This window comes from Paroedura picta, chromosome 13 (genome assembly GCF_049243985.1).
Source record: "Paroedura picta isolate Pp20150507F chromosome 13, Ppicta_v3.0, whole genome shotgun sequence".
Lineage (NCBI taxonomy): Eukaryota > Metazoa > Chordata > Lepidosauria > Squamata > Gekkonidae > Paroedura > Paroedura picta.
In genome coordinates this window covers 11,677,880-11,693,103 of record NC_135381.1, presented here as the reverse complement: position 1 = coordinate 11,693,103, position 15,224 = coordinate 11,677,880, and the positions used below count along the sequence as shown (strand labels likewise).

Below are 15,224 nucleotides of genomic sequence, written 5' to 3'. Positions count from 1 at the left end.
GAGGGGACGCGGGGAGGGGGCGGGAGGGCGAGGAGCAAACACGGGGGAGGCGAGGCTGGGAGGGAGGAAGCCGGAGAGCGAGCGAGGGAGCGAGCTAGGCAGGCGAGCCGCCTCTAGGGGGCTTCGGAGAGGCGGATCGTCCCGTGGAGCAGCCAAGCGCCAGCTCCGGAGCGCCAGCCAAGGAGGTGGAGGGGGGGGGGATCCGGTTCGCTTTCTCGCTCGCTGACCCGGCTTTGGACAGTTTCAATTTGGACTTATCAACAGCCTCTCCGGGCCCGGCTTTCATTTCATCGCCTTCTCTCTCTCTCTCTCTCTCTCTCCCCGTTCATTGGCAGGGAAAGATAAAAGGGGGTAAGAGGTGGGGGAGGCATCGAGAGTGGTCGGAGGTGAACAGAAGGGGGGGGGACACGCGTCGATCGGCTCCCAGCCTCCCCTCCCGGTGCACAACGCCCCCCCCCCACAAAAGTCCAAATTTCTAGCCACTGGAACTCTCCGGCTTGGATGCTCTTTCTGGCTTCTCTGTCGGCTGCAAGCAGCATCCCCCCCCCCCATACGCACACACACACACATACACACACACACACGCTATTCCTCTGGCTTTATTCGAGGAGGTTGCAGAAGCGGGGAAGCAGAGTCCGGAGGAACACAGCCACACACGCCCGTTACCGCCGCTTGGCGTGAGTATTGGGAATGGGGCTTCTATTTTAACTGAAATCTACACCAGGTATGTCAAAGGGGGGGGGGCGGGTTGCAGATGGGTATTACAAACCCCAGAAGAATCTGTGATTCTTACACCCCCCCCCCCCACCGAATCCCAGCAATTTCTCAAGGGATCGGCCTGGATAGGTAGGGGGGGAGTCAGGTGACCGCAGAATTTCGCGGGAAATAGGTCTGTCCGCGCCGGCTGGCGGGGCGCCCCTGAATCGCTGGGCTCCCAGCTGGGCATCATGCCTGTACATTCCCGGGAGGCATCTGCTAAGCCCCTGCGAGGAAACAGAAGGCGAGACTAGAGTAGCCTTTGATCTCGTCCAGCGGGGAGGGGTCTTGCTTTCTGATGCAGAGAGGGAGAGAGATAAGGACCCCCGAAGGCGGCAATAAGGGCGACACAGTGATGGCGGAATGGATGACACCTCTCGGCGAGACGGCCGCAAACAAGCTGCGGCCCCCGAGATGTGTATTTCCCTACCCTGTGCTTAGCAATAAGACTGTTAAGCGGAGGTCCGGGTCTGGAGAATCTCTGGGCATCCGAGCGCGTGTCTCTCGCCCCTTGCTTGGCTCTCCCGGGGTCTCAAGCGCCCATCTCAATCTCCCCCCTCTCCAAAGCTGTCTCACTTATCTCCCTCCCCCTTCCCTCCCCTCCCGACTTGTTTGGAGAAAAGGCGAAGGGCTGGGCTGTCGCAACTTGCTGGGAAAAGGGAGGGGAGGGGAGGGGAGGAGCGGGGTCTCGGCTATCTTTTCCCAGGATCGCCTTTATGACCCGCCTGGGGCCTGCAGTCTCCTTCCTTCGCCCCGCTGGATTCTTTCTTCTCGGCGTTTTTAATCGGCTCTTGGGATCAGCGGTGCCTCCTGACGGTCTGTTTGTTGGTGCGGAGCGTTTGAACAGGCAAACGGCGAAATCCCTCTGTCTGTCCTCGTCTGCGTTTGCAGGGGAGACAAGGGGCTGGAGGAACAAGCGAGGGGGGAGGGGAGAAAAGGCTGGAGGAGGGAGTTGAGGTTTTTTTTTTGGGGGGGGGGGAAGTTATCGCTCTCTGCCCTGGCGCCTAATGAGTTACACTCCAATTCAACTGCTAATTCACACCTCCTTTTTTCCCTAGGGCCAGGGGTAGTCAAACTGCGGCCCTCCAGATGTCCGTGGACTACAATTCCCATGAGCCCCTGCCATCTGGAGGGCCGCAGTTTGACTACCCCTGGGCGCTAGGAGTTTTGGAAGTTAGGGGTATTGGGGGGGGGGTTCGAGGTCTAAGAAGAGAAACTGGGGCGGGCGACGACAAAAGGCTGTTTCAGACACACTCCCCTTGTTCGGTCCTCCTTAATTCCCAAGGGGCCTGAATGTGAGGAGCAGAGCATTCCCCCAAACTCAACCCCCGTCCTGGGATCTCCACCCACCGCCTGCTTCTCCCCCCCCCCCGGGTCATCTTAGGGAGCCGAATCCGGGCAGATCTGCCTGGGACCTTGCGGTACACGGGAAGGCGCGGATCTCGTGTGCAAGCGGCCTCGTGTTCAAGGCGGCTAAGCGGGGTGCCCGGAGATAGTAATCAATTATCCGGATTCTTTTAGGAGGCTCCGACCGCACAGACTCCCAAGCGCAGCAAGAGAGAGGCTTTTGCTTGATCAGCTGCATGCAGAGCATGCTCCCCCGAGCACCCACCCACCCACCCACCATGTGAACTTTTCTGCACTGGCCGAAGATTGCCCCAGGAGAGACATATCCCTCGCTGGAAACGGTGTCGCGGGTGGGCCTTGTGCCCCTTTGCCTTCATCTGAGTCCAGTTTCATCTTTAATCTGAGCAACTGAGCTTCCTTTCGGGCCTCTTTCAAAGCGCCCTCAGACAGACGCCTGCTTCAGCTGCCCCAGCCTCAGCCCCCCTCAGCCCCTAGGTCTGAGCAAAGAAGGCGGGGGGGGGGGGGTCGAGTCTTCAAGGCGACTAGAAGCGCCTGGTCTGTCTGTCTGTCTGTCTTGAAGGACTGGGAGTGTGCAGAGAGGGCAGGCGGGCTGGTGTGAGGGCCATCCTGTGCACATTTGAAGGTATGAACATGCAATACACATGGGGGTGGGGGGTGGGGAGATGCCTGCTCTTTCTCCTGGCCGGGGGGGGGGGCGGCCTGAGGGCGAGTCTCCCTCTCCATTTGCTCCTCTCCGCTTCCTGCCAGAGATAAAGGGGTCTGTGTTGGAAGTGGAGCGAGGCCGGCGGCCTGTGCTTATGAAGAGGGGAGGCCGGCTTGGGGCGTCGAGAGGCAGGCGCGAGAGATAGGAGCGGAACATCTAACGCGATTAGCTCCTCTAAGATGGCATTTTTGACGCACAGGGTTAAGAGCGCTTGGCGCCAGGCGGGTGAGATCCGCGGACAAACCAGCGTCTAGGATCTCTCCGGCCTTCCCCATTGAAATGTGCTCTCCCCCCCCCCCCCGCCCCGTGGGCTGATTCCGGGGTAGGGGAGGGGAAAGGGCCGAAGGGAAAGGCAGACTGCGAAGCACGGAAGAATCCGTTGTCGTGTGCAAACGGCTTGTACATTGCGGGGGTCTTAGCGTGTTCAAATTGATTCAGGTGTGCAGCCGTGTTGCTCTGAAGCTGTAGACCCAAGTTGGAGTCCAGGGGCACCTTGAACACCCACCAAGTTGTATTGGAGGTGGAAGCTTTCCTGCGCAGGCACCAATCCCCCAGTCTTGAAAGTAACCTCAGTGTTGCAGTGCTACGGAAGGGTTCCAATCCCTTACTGGGGAGTAACTCCCCGGGAACCAAGCGAGCCTTGGCTAGTTAGGTGCTCCTGGTGACCCATGCGTCAGGTGGCAAGACGATCCTGCAGTGTTTTTCGCATTGCATGCCTTGGGAACCCGGACATTCCAGGTGGCCTGTCTCCCGCCCAAGCACTCTTCTGGGCCGACTCTGCTTGGCTTCCAAGATGAGACTAGATCGGTAGCCTGGCCTTCCATCCCTTGCATCCTAGCCCGTTCAGCCGTGACAAGGCGGGACCTCTCACTGGGGCCAGAAAGCAGACCAAGCTGTTCAGTTTTAAAGCAGGAATCCCATGGGGGAGAAGGTCCAATAATGCAACGGTCCTCCCCTTCAACCGGTCCCGTTGTGGTTTCAACTTGGCTCCGAAATCAACCGGGGAAGGGCCGTTTTCACGATTGCTGGTGCTGCAGGAGTCTGGAGGCTCTGGGGTTATCCTGAACTCAGCAAGGAAGCCCGGTGTGTGCCTTACCGCCAGCCCGGGACACTGAACAAGGCCCGATCCCAACATGTGTGGGCTCTGCTTACCTGTTCCGGACCTGAGCAAGCGCCTGGCATTCCCCTCTCTCATGACCCTCGGCTTGTTGACTTAGAAGTAGGCTTCTGTGGGATCTAAGGCTTTTGCTCGTAGACCAGCCTGCCCGAAATTCAGCCTAAAGCTGCACATTCGACTCCCCTCAGCCCTGAACCGGAAACTGTCCCTCAGGCCTAAGCCAACAAAATCTGCCCCCAATAGCACCTTTAAGACCAGCAAGATTCATTCAAGGCTCTCTTCCTCAGTAGGCCTGCAAGCCAGAGCTCACACCTTGAATCAGTCCTGGTTGCTGCTTTTGGACTCAACTTTTGTAGTGCTGCTTCAGACCAACAAGGCAACCCACTTGAGCCAGGCCTTAAGCCAGGTTTATTTGGGGGCTCTTGTTTCCGAAACAACTCAGGCTTCCAGGGGGGTTATGTAAAAAAACCTCTAAAAATACCAGCTGCATAGGGAAAGCCGAAAGCCCCCCCCAAAAAAAGCATTATTATTGAAAAGCAATTTTTAAAAAAGTTTCTAAGGGGTGTGAAGGGGCAGAAGAATGACAACGTCTCTGGGGGGCGGTGAGCACCAGCCAGAAAAGCAGGGAGTCTGTAGGGGGGGGCGCGCTGCAAAACTTTCTGTTTGGCAAAGATACCCTGACGGCTGCAGGTCACTGAACTTGGCAGGGGGCAACAGAAGTCCAGGAGGAAGCCGCTGTGCCCCCCCTCCCCCGAAAAGTCAAAATATTTAATCGTTTCCCATCCAGAGCGACGCCTTTCCGTGAATGCATGACCTCCGTGGCTGCCGTTTACAAACTCCTTCCCCTCTGCTTCTCTTGTAGCCATGAGTCAATATGCCTCCCAGTGCAAGGGCACCAGGCCGCGTGCAGGACAATGCTGTGGGCAGCGTGGCCTAGGAAAGCTTAATCGCACAATACACACTTTGACCGTGAATGAATGTGGGATGGATGCGATCCCACAACAGAAGGGAGACTGCGGTCCTCCCTTAGGAGTAAATCGCCCCGGGCTGACTTTTGAATAGACCCCCCCGGGGGGGGGCAAACCGCTCGCTGTGGGGGACTTTCCCTGTGCTTTTTCTCTCTGCTCGGAGAAAGACAGGCAGATAGATTGCTGTTTTGCTTTTCTCCCGCCGCCCTCGTCCATAGCTCAGGCTCCAAACTGCGCGCGGATTTCGGAGCCTCTTCCCAAACAGCGTGCAAACTTCCGCCCCCTGCCAGACGAAGCCCCTGGGAGACTCGTATTCTGAAACGAGGCCGCAGCCATCTAGGATCAAACGCAGGGAAGGTGCGAACTCTCTTTGTGTCTCCCCGGCCGCCTCGCCCCCACCTCCTGCGTGTGATAAATCTACACTGGCGCCGACTGCGCGCTGGATGATTAATTTGCAAGCAAACAAAAGCCCCAGCCGGGGGGGGGGGGCGATTGCCAGCCCACCATCTTAGTTAAATATTGGCCAGCGCTTCCAGCTACTTGCTGGCCGGTCGCAGGCTGGAAGGGGTGAGTCGCGGAAGAGCCATATCCACATATCTAAAGAAGGGCCAGGAGCCAAAGAGGGCCAGGGCGGGGCCGCCGGGGAGATAAGGCTGGGCTTTCCTCCTTTGGAGACTCCAGTCAAGCCGGCTCGGCTCCATCACGCCTCTTCAAAGGGCCATTAAGAAAACACAACCCTTTCCTCCCTGTCTCTAGCCAAAGTGGCTGAACCTCGGGGTGGGGTGGGGTGAGGTGGGTGGGAGAGCATTCACTCTTTTCCCTCAAGGGCGAAGGTGGGGGCAGCCATAAAACTGGAGCCCCGGGCCCTTTCTGCTGCTTGCCTGGAAGTTTCATCCGGGCGGCAGCGACCCTCCAGCGCTCACCTAGGTCCTGCGGGACAGCGGCGGTGCCCGGCCCGAGCCTAGCGCTTAGGGTTGCCAACAGGCCGGGAATAGGTGGAAATGTCCCGTCCCTTTTGCAGAGGGCTGTGAAATGGGCAGCTGAAGCTTTTCTAGTCGTGAAGAGAGTCACTTGGGGGGAGGGGGGACCAAACAAGACAGATGTGTTCTCTCAATCTCTCTCTCTCTCTCTCTGGGCCCAGGGTTTGCAAGGAGTTGTCCCCATAAGGTAGATGTGAATTTGGGGGAGGGGGGGAGGCAGGACTCATAGCAGTGAGTTCCACTGAATTCAAACCAGTCTTCTTCGGCTGCCATCTTCGCAGCTCGCCTTGAAGAGGTGGCTTTCCGGGTTAAATGAGCCATGCTGACCTCCCTGGAGAACGCTGCGAGGTTCCTTGCCCTTGGTCTCCGGACTCTTTCAGGCTGTTCTATATCCCTCAGCAATCCACCTTGAGTCTTAGCCAGAAAGGCGGACTAGAGAAGTATTTTGAAAGTGTTTCTGTTGATGAATTATAGGAGATTACATTGACAACAATTATTTATCCAGCTCTTTTCTCCAGAACTTGACTGATGGTTGCATTTGTTGCTTGAGAAGATCCCCCCTCCCCCTCCAGATCTGGCCAGGGTCCTTGAGAAACAAACCAAATGAGGCTGATTAACTCTAGGTGATGCGGTTTGGCTTGTTTGCTGGAACCACCTGGAGCGCAGGAGCAGCACGACCTCCCGCACTGTGGGATGATCTGGGGGACTGGGAGCCGGACACAGGGAATTCTGTTTTCAATAACGGTCTGCCCGACCCTTTCCGGAAGCTCCCCAGAAGAACAGGAAGGAAATGGGCTTCTTCTGTCCCTCTCATCTGGTCCTGCCTCTGTACAGAGGGAGTTCATTTATTTGCCAAGAATTGCTTCCTAGACAGTGTCAGGACTTTATTTTTGTGGTAATGGATGCCTTGTAAACGTTTAAAGAGCTGTAGACATTTCTCCGATCTGTGTTAAGGTCTGGCAGTGCTTTCACAAGTGTTTGGTGCGTGTGCAGCTGACATAGACCTGGTACTGAAATGTGTGGTGAACCGGTATATATCTAGGTGTCATATACCTAGTGTGATATACTAGAAAGAAAGAAAGAAAGAAAGAAAGAAAGAAAGAAAGAAAGAAAGAAAGAAAGAAAGAAAGAAAGAAAGAAAGAAAGAAAGAAAGAAAGAAAGAGGGAGGGAGATGAAATAAAGGTGAAATTGACAATTAACATAATATCACACTTCTGGGTCCATCTGCACACACTGGATAATGCACTTTCAATGTGCATTTCAGAAGATTTTTTCTGTGTAGAACACGACAATCTCCTGCTAGAGTGCATTTTCTAACCTGCGTGGATTGGGCTCAGAGTCACAGCTGGTCTCTGTAGGCAGGGACTCGAGGTACGTTTCAAGAAGACCCACTCTGGCACCTCTGGTCACGTTAGCGATAGAGCGTCTGGTCACTAACCCGCCTACTTGGCTCAGTTCTTCAGGCTTGGCATCTATTAGCTTGCCGTCATTGTTAACCGCAGTCTCTCGGAGGAGGGGGGGGGGAAGAGGGATGGAGGAGGGTCAAGCCCTACCTAAGCTTACCTGGCTGCCCTCATGGCGGAGGGGAGGACGGACTCCTCCCTTGCCGGCTCACGCTCGGTTCTTTCCGAGCGGTTCGCCTCCCTGTCTTTCACAGGCAGCGTTTATCAACAATGCCTCGGGCCGCGGGGGGGGCGGCGGTGGGAGAAAGGAGGGGAGGCCAGCTTGACTTTGGCGTCCTCGCCGTAAATATTCCAGGAGGCACGTGTGAGGTCCGGCCAGCGGCAATTACACGCTCTTTCCAAGTTAAACTCTCAACCCCCCCCCCCCTCCCGTCCCCTACCACCACCCCGTCTCCTTCCCCGTTTGCAGAGCTGGCAGAAAAGGAGGCGGCGCCCGGGAGCAGCGCCTGTGCGTTGACACAGCCGCCTCCTTTCGCGCCGAAGACTCATTAAGGCGGTCCCTTGGGGAGTGAGTTAATAAGCTCTCGGACTACATAAACTTTTACACCTGGCGGGGGGGGGGGTTTGAGGTGTTGTCCCCTCCCCCTTTCCAGCGCCACCGGAGTCAGCCGGGGATCACGATGAAGCCGTAGATGTTGAGCGGGGTATAAATGAAAGAATAAATAAAGCAATGAATAAAATCCTAATCGGCATCATGCTCCTGTACCGTATGACTTGAACGCGTGTTCAGCTATCTCGGGCCTGTCCTGCTTGCTTCTGACGCAATTTCGGGGTGGGGGGAGGTTTGCAACGCTAAGCATAGGATGCCAGGAGGAAACCAGCCGTCTTCTTTGAGTTATATGCCGCTTTTCTCTAGCGAAGGAGTCTCAAAGCGGCTTCCAATCGCCTTCTCTTTCCTCTCCCCACAATAGACACCCTGGGAGGGAGGTGGGACTGAGAGAGCCCTGACGGGACTGCTTTGTGATAAAAGCTCTATCAGGACTGTGACTAGCTCAAGGTCACCTCGCTGGCTGCATGTGGGGGATCAGGGGAATCAAACTAGGCTCGCCAGATCAGAAGTCCACGCTCCTAACCACTACACCAAGCTGGCTTCTTCTTCCCATTGGAATTCAGAGCTCAAGCAGCCTCCTCCAGGGTCTGGAACAAAGTTAGAGAATCACCAAGTTGGGAATGGCTATTACAGGCTACTTGGGGCAACGCCAGTTGGATGCAGGTAGACCGGAGCCTAGCCGGTCTCTGAGGTGCGATGGGACTGGAAGTCAGCTCTTCTGCTATGGACCAACAGGTCCCTTTGACTTTCAGACTTTCGCTTAGAGCAACTTCCCCTCCAGTGAGTGGTTTCCCTGTCCATTCGCTGGCCCTGAGGGTGGGGGTGGAGATTCCAGATGACCCTAGGAGAAAGGCTCAACATACCCCCCACAAACTGAAAACCCAGTGTAGTCCAACACCACACACACACACACACACACACACACACACACACACACACACACACACACACACACACAATGTTTCAGGAATCATGCAAAATAACTGCTTGCGGCTGAATTGGGATTTAGGCCCTGCAAAATTCGGCTGTGAGTTCACTGAGGCTGGACCCCACCCAGGAATGCCTTTGATTGAGAAGCTTGGCATCTTGGGAGGGGCAAATCTACCCTAGATTGGCAAAGAGGACACTGCCCACAGCTCTCACCGGGTATGCTGACTTCACAACGCCATAGCAAAGGGTGCCACTGAGACCAGGCGAGGGAAAAGGTGTGATAAAGGGACATGGATTTCTCCCTGGTGTGAAGGCCTGTTGGTGAGGATCCTTACTCCTTGAGTAATCTCTGCCCATGACCTCAGATCACAAGGGAAGCCTATGGGGTCAAAGGGAGATCAACTGGAAGTAAGTGTCCAGGTCTCACGCAGAACACAACCAAAGAGATGCGGTTCTGAAAGACTTCTGACCCTTTCCAAGACAGGTTTGCCTGGGTGCATCTGGGAAAGCAGGTGCTGTCCCTTGGGTGTGGAAAAGGCAGCAAGAGCAAAGGCTCGGAGATGAATCTGGCACCTCCCTGCTTTCCAAAGCCCTTTGAGATCTTCTCTCTTCTTCCTTTGAGCCTTCCGTTTACATTACACCAAACAAGATTGTAAAATGCGGCTACGGTTTGGCTTTTGTACGGCGCCTTCAACGGTGCAAAGTTACTATTCTGGCTCAAGGTTTTTTGCAAAGGCCAATTCATTGCACAGAGGCCGCCTCTGGAGAACTTCCCGGAGGCTTTTGGCCCTAGACCAGGGGTAGTCAGGGGTAGCGTTTGCTGGCAGGGGCTCATGGGAATTGTAGTTCATGGACATCTGGAGGACCACAGGTTGACTACCCCTGCCCTAGACTCCAGTTCCCCGGCTGAACTGGATCAAGATGACCATACATTTAGTGGATTGGCTACTCACCAAATGTTACATCTCTCAGGTCCCTCCCCCTTTCATGCTATAGACCCAGGAAGGAATCGTGAAAGTGAGTTCACCTAAGATCAGACCCAATAAAAAGTTATTGTCGCTAAATAAACCCTCCCTGTTCCGGAGCAGTATATCGGATGCTGAGGAGAAGCAGAAGGTTATGGGAACCCTGACCCTTTCCGAGTGTCCAAAATGCACGTCGTCACCTGTCTTTTGGTTTAAACACAGCTCGACCTAGACTTCTTTCCTCTGATTCAAGTTCTCTCGTTTTTTTCGGATGGTTTCCTGGAATCAGACGGCCTTTTGCCGGCTCTCTCGGTCTTTAGCCCGAAGAAATGCCTCCATCAGCCGCTCCCCTGCACGGGCATGGCCTTTAAAAGCGTCTTTGCACGAGGAATCCTGCCGATTTAGCACCCCAGCCAAGAATATTGACTGTGCGCTCGCGAGGTCGTCTTGCTGCGGGCTGCATTCTTTTTTAGCTTATAGACCGAGCTTTGGCGCCGGTCGGCTTAGAAGTTAGAACCGCTCGGAAGCATCTTCATAGGCGCTGCATACAGCCCACGAGCTCTCCGTCCCTCGCCCTCTGCCCCGAATTACCGTCTTTCCAAGCACCAAACCAAAAGTGAATGGAAAAGACCCGCTTCGCGTCTTCTCCCGACGTTGATTTCGGTTTGCGCGGAATGACTTAGGAGTGAGACAGTGAATTGCAAGGGGGAGGCAGGAGGCTTGCTGACCTATGGGGCTTTCTCCTAGGGCGGGTGAATTCGGTTTGATTTACTGCTCTTTTCAAGCTCCGTGGTGCGGAGGTTGGTTGATTTCGGTCGGGTGATTTTTTAACCGCGCAGGGCTGCCGGGATATCTCACTCGGCCTCACGTAGAAATGAGTCGCCCTGCGCTAAGGGGGTGTTTCTTGCAAATAAATTCGGGCGGGGGCGGCCGGGGTTAAAGATTGCAGCCCCGGAAAGTTTGCCGGTTCCCTGTGACATAGTAAAACCCAAGAATCGTGGCTGTCGTCTGAGGATGGGTGATTTAGGACAGAGAGATATACTTGAAAGGAAATATTTCGGATTGGAATATGCATTAGTTTGAATTTAGTGGCCCTGGCACGCAGAGCGTATTCGGAGCGCTCTCCCCTCGCTTGGCAGATTGAAATATTCCTCCAATCTGAAATATTTCCTCTCTTGAACGCAAAACACCAGCAAATCACGGGTTGGATGGGGACTTTTTCGGACTTTCATTCTAATTCATGACTGTGCCACCCTGGATAACATCTAAAAGGGACAGTAAAAAAAAAAGTTTTAAAAGTAACTCCTCTTTTGGGGGGATTTTCAAAAGTTGTTTAGGAAGCTTCAGTCGGAGATCTAAATTCGGAGTCGTGGTGTGGTTGGTCTCAAAAACTATTCAGAATATAGCCTGCCTTTCAGAAAAGTTTGTCTTGCAATTAAAACAGGGTTCCTGTTATTTTTAATGAGCTTCATTTCTTTCCCCCATCTTTCAGACTACAAAGGACACAATTTTCCCAGGCATGGCACTCCTCCACCTGCTTACTCGGGGCTAAGGCCAGCTAAAGGGCAAGGGATTGTGTTGAGTCGGTAAAAGCAGCTGACTCTAATATGGAGACCTGTCTTGGATTCCCCATTCCTCCACATGCAGCCAGCTGGGTGTCTTTGGACCAGTCTGTTCTCTTAGAGCTGTTCTTGCAGGACAGTTCTCAGAGGGCTTTTTCAGCCCATATGCCTCACAGGATGACTATTGTAAGGAGAGGAAAGGATTGTAAGCTTCTTTGAGACTCCTTCAGGTAGTGAAAAGCCAGGTATAAAAACCAACTCTTCTTCTTCTTCTTCTTCTTCTTCTTCTTCTTCTTCTTCTTCTTCTTCTTCTTCTTCTTCTTCACCTGCTGCCTCTCCTAGCTCTAAGTGTACATTTAAAATGCACAATTATTCCCCTTAAAAAATGTGTTTGTTTGTGGTGTGTGTGTGAATAGATCATACAACAATTGAATCTGGCAGCAGAAGCAGGGGGAAAGGCAGTACTCCCCAAATGGCATTTATACACTTTCATCTAGAGGGTGCCTTTAGATATTGCTGCGATCCTCCTCTTCCCTGACCCGGATTTAAAATGAGCTTCTTAAAACCGGCCTGCATGTCCCCTCCCAGAACCAACCCCACTGTGCCCTCCGCAAAGTGGACTTCCAGTCGCAGGCCCTCGGTTTCACTCCGGCCAGCAGAACTTTCTTTCCAGCGAGGTGTTTAGGATCCGGAGAAGGTGCACGCTGCCGTCTGCCCCAGCTGCCTTTTCCCCGCAAGCGCCCGTTCTGGCAAACCCGGTGCAACAAGGCAGACCAGGCAGGTATGGCCAGGAAGCCCCCCCCCCCCGTGGTCTCCCTTCTCACTCTCAGGCCTCTTTCCCCCCAGAATCTCAACAGACAAGTGAGGAAAGTGGAACCCTCCCCTGAGGAGAACAAGCCAAGGGGCTGGCTGGGCGGAGTTGCTTTTGGCAGGGGGTCCTTGCAGGAATCCCACCTCTCACCTTCCCCTCCCACGGAGCCGGGAAACCGGGTATGAAAACCGAGAAGTCGGTTCCACTTCTGGTTTCACATTCGGAGGAGCGAAACAAAGCGGCCTTGGCGTTCAGGACACTTCCTGATTTCCGTGGCTCTGGGGGCCGCTGCTAAACGATGAAGCTGGGCAAAAAAAGAAAGGAAAAAAAAACCACACGAACACGCATGTCTCTTGGAGTGTGGGGGTGGGGCGGTCTAGCTTGGAGGGCATGGCATTTGAAGGTACGGTAGAGACAGGAAAGGGGTGGCTGTTGTTTTTTTTTTCTTTTTTTGGGGGGGAGGGGGGAGTGAGAGGCAGGAGCAGGACGTAGTCCTCCAGATATGCTGAACTAACGCTCATCTCGTAGCCGGAGACACGTTTTCTCAATTTAAGCTCGGTGCCTTACCTCTTTGGGTTACAATTACAGAGGGCAGAAGCATGCCAGGAAAGGGAAGGTGGCAGAAAGAAAGAAAGAAAGAAAGAAAGAAAGAAAGAAAGAAAGAAAGAAAGAAAGAAAGAAAGGGAAGGGAAGGGAAGGGAAGGGAAGGGAAGGGAAGGGAAGGGAGAAAGAAAGAGAGAAAGAGAAAGAAAGAAAGAAAGAAAGAAAGAAAGAAAGAAAGAAAGAAAGAAAGAAAGAAAGAAAGAAAGACAGACTCCAACTTTATCAAAGTCAAATTGTTTCTTTTCTCAAGTAAGTGCGTCCGAGTAGACACATACTGAAGACTGAAAAGCCATTGAGTACCGGCCGGGTAACAGTGCAGCAGGCTCCTTCTCAGTAGCAGATGGAGACTCGCCTAACCAAAACTTGTCAAGTACAGTTTGGTCAACCAACTAGGTCGTTCCCTTCCAGGAAGAACGCGGGTCGCAGGCCAAACCTCTCCTCTCCTCTCCTGTGGGAACCAGCGCAAGATAAACACACTTGCCTCCAAAACAGCAGGGAAATCGGGTTGCTGTCTTGTGTGCTGTCAGATGTTGTGCTCCTGTAATCTTCCTCTGGCCACTTCCCCCTCCCCTGTGAAATAGTCCCCCCCCCCAAAAAAAAAAACCCAGGTAGGAAGCTGCCTATCTGCTCATCTTGGAAGCTCTAATGTTAAAAGACTTGGGTTCTTTTCGGCCTGTCTTAAACACCCGCCTCTTTAAAGAGTCTATATGTGTTCGTATACAGACCTGAGATTTACAGGCTAGTTACAGAGGAAAGAACGTCTGGCTTTGGGGAAGATATCCAGGACTGTCTTTAATTTAGCGTATAATTTCCAGAGATACAGTTGTGTGTGTGAGAGAGAGAGAGAGCGAGAGAGAGTGTGTGCATACATACAGTATATGGGTAAGGACACACAAAATTAGGTTGCAGTTGTGGACCTCCCTTTTACAGGCATTGATTGACAGCCGCAGATCTCTGCAATTGTCCACATCCTCCCCCCATTCAAAGCATCACCGCCTCAAAGGGGGGGAGAGAGGGGGCTTGGTGCAAATTTGTAGCACCCCCCCCCCTGCCCATTCCCTTCCATGCATAATAATGCAGTGAGTCATGGTGGGGAGGGGAAGAGAAAGAATCTACGTTATTTCTGAAATTGCACAAGGCAATCCTGCCGCAGCCACGAGGCTCTGTAACCCGGACAAGCTGCCCGGGTTAAAATATGCCCCTTCCCCATTTGCTTAGTTTGAGCCTGCATCCCAAAATGCCTGGCTGAAGAGATGGCTTGGGCCATTTGTCTGCCTTTCATATATTGCAGAGTGTGTATGTGAGAAATGGTTTTTTTTTTTGGGGGGGGACCCGTTTTTTGTCTTCATTACACTACAGTTGGGTGAAGGAGTGGGAGAGAAAAGGGCGCTGACAAAAAGGTACCTAGAGGGGAAACCGAGATTTTGGGGGAAGGAACAAAGCTAAAATAAGTAGAGGACAAAGGAACGGTTTGAACCAAAGGGATCCCTTCCCAGCAATCCCATCCGTGGCCGTGGAGCTCCATATCCAAATACCCTCATTATATTCTCACCTTACCAAGAGCCCCGAAGATAAGGAGTTCCTTGTGGGGAGGAGGGAGGTCCCCAAAAGAGCAGGTATTTTGGCCTAAGGTGGGAGGCTTATTTATTTACTTTATTTTATAGCTTGTGTGTGTGTGTGTGTGTGTGTGTGTGTGTGTGTGCGTAGGAGGGGTAGGCAATCTGGCCTTTCCCTTCGATCATCTAGTGCAGGGGTAGTCGAACTGCGTCCCTCCAGATGTCCATCCAGTGCTGTCCAGCAGCGTGGGCCTTACTCACGAGTCAGCGCCTAGATCCTGGGCGGGAAATTCGCAGAGCCGGGGACGGTGGGCGAGTCTGACTCCTTGTGTGGGGGGCTAGGAGAGGGGGAGAGAGTCAAGGCGCGGGGGCGACAAGAACTTCTCCCAGGGCAGAAAAGACAGACGATCCGGGAAAGGAGAAGCGAGTTGGCAGAGGCGAAAGCGCCAGATCTGCCCAGGGGGGGGGGGACTTCAGGTTTGCGCGTCTTTTCGGGACCGGTCCCGCCCACTTGAAGAATTCCCGGTTGAGGAATCCTGCAGAAGGGACTGCCGCCCCCGGCAGTTTCTTGGGCTGGGAATCCGGGCATGGAAGACCGTGCCCCGTCCGTCTTCAAGAAAAGGGAAGACGAGGGACAGCGCCTCTGCGCCGCCTACCCAAGACCTGCCTGCCCGACCGCCCCTCCGTCTGTCGGCTGTTATTTTAACATGCACACTCTTTTATTTCATTTAGGATAAATACAGGAAATGTATCTGTCTCGCTCAGGTATAGACTATTTTAAGAAGCCTTGTTGTTCCGCTGGGAAAGTGCAAAAGCAGCAGGAGGATCCTTCCCATCCAAACTTTCGGCCTGGAGCCGGTCCTAATAACGCCCCCCTTCCCCTCTCTGTCC

The 15,224-nt window shown here is 53.7% G+C and overlaps 1 long non-coding RNA gene across 1 annotated transcript in view; it reads left to right on the top strand.

The window, feature by feature from the left end:
- Nucleotides 1-224: 224 nt before the first annotated feature.
- The window catches only part of LOC143822387 (uncharacterized), a 40,011-nt gene continuing 25,011 nt past the window's right edge, over nucleotides 225-15,224 (top strand). Inside the window, exon 1 of the long non-coding RNA XR_013226143.1 lies at nucleotides 225-677. This is a non-coding gene — a long non-coding RNA (uncharacterized LOC143822387). The remainder of the gene's footprint in view (nucleotides 678-15,224) is intronic.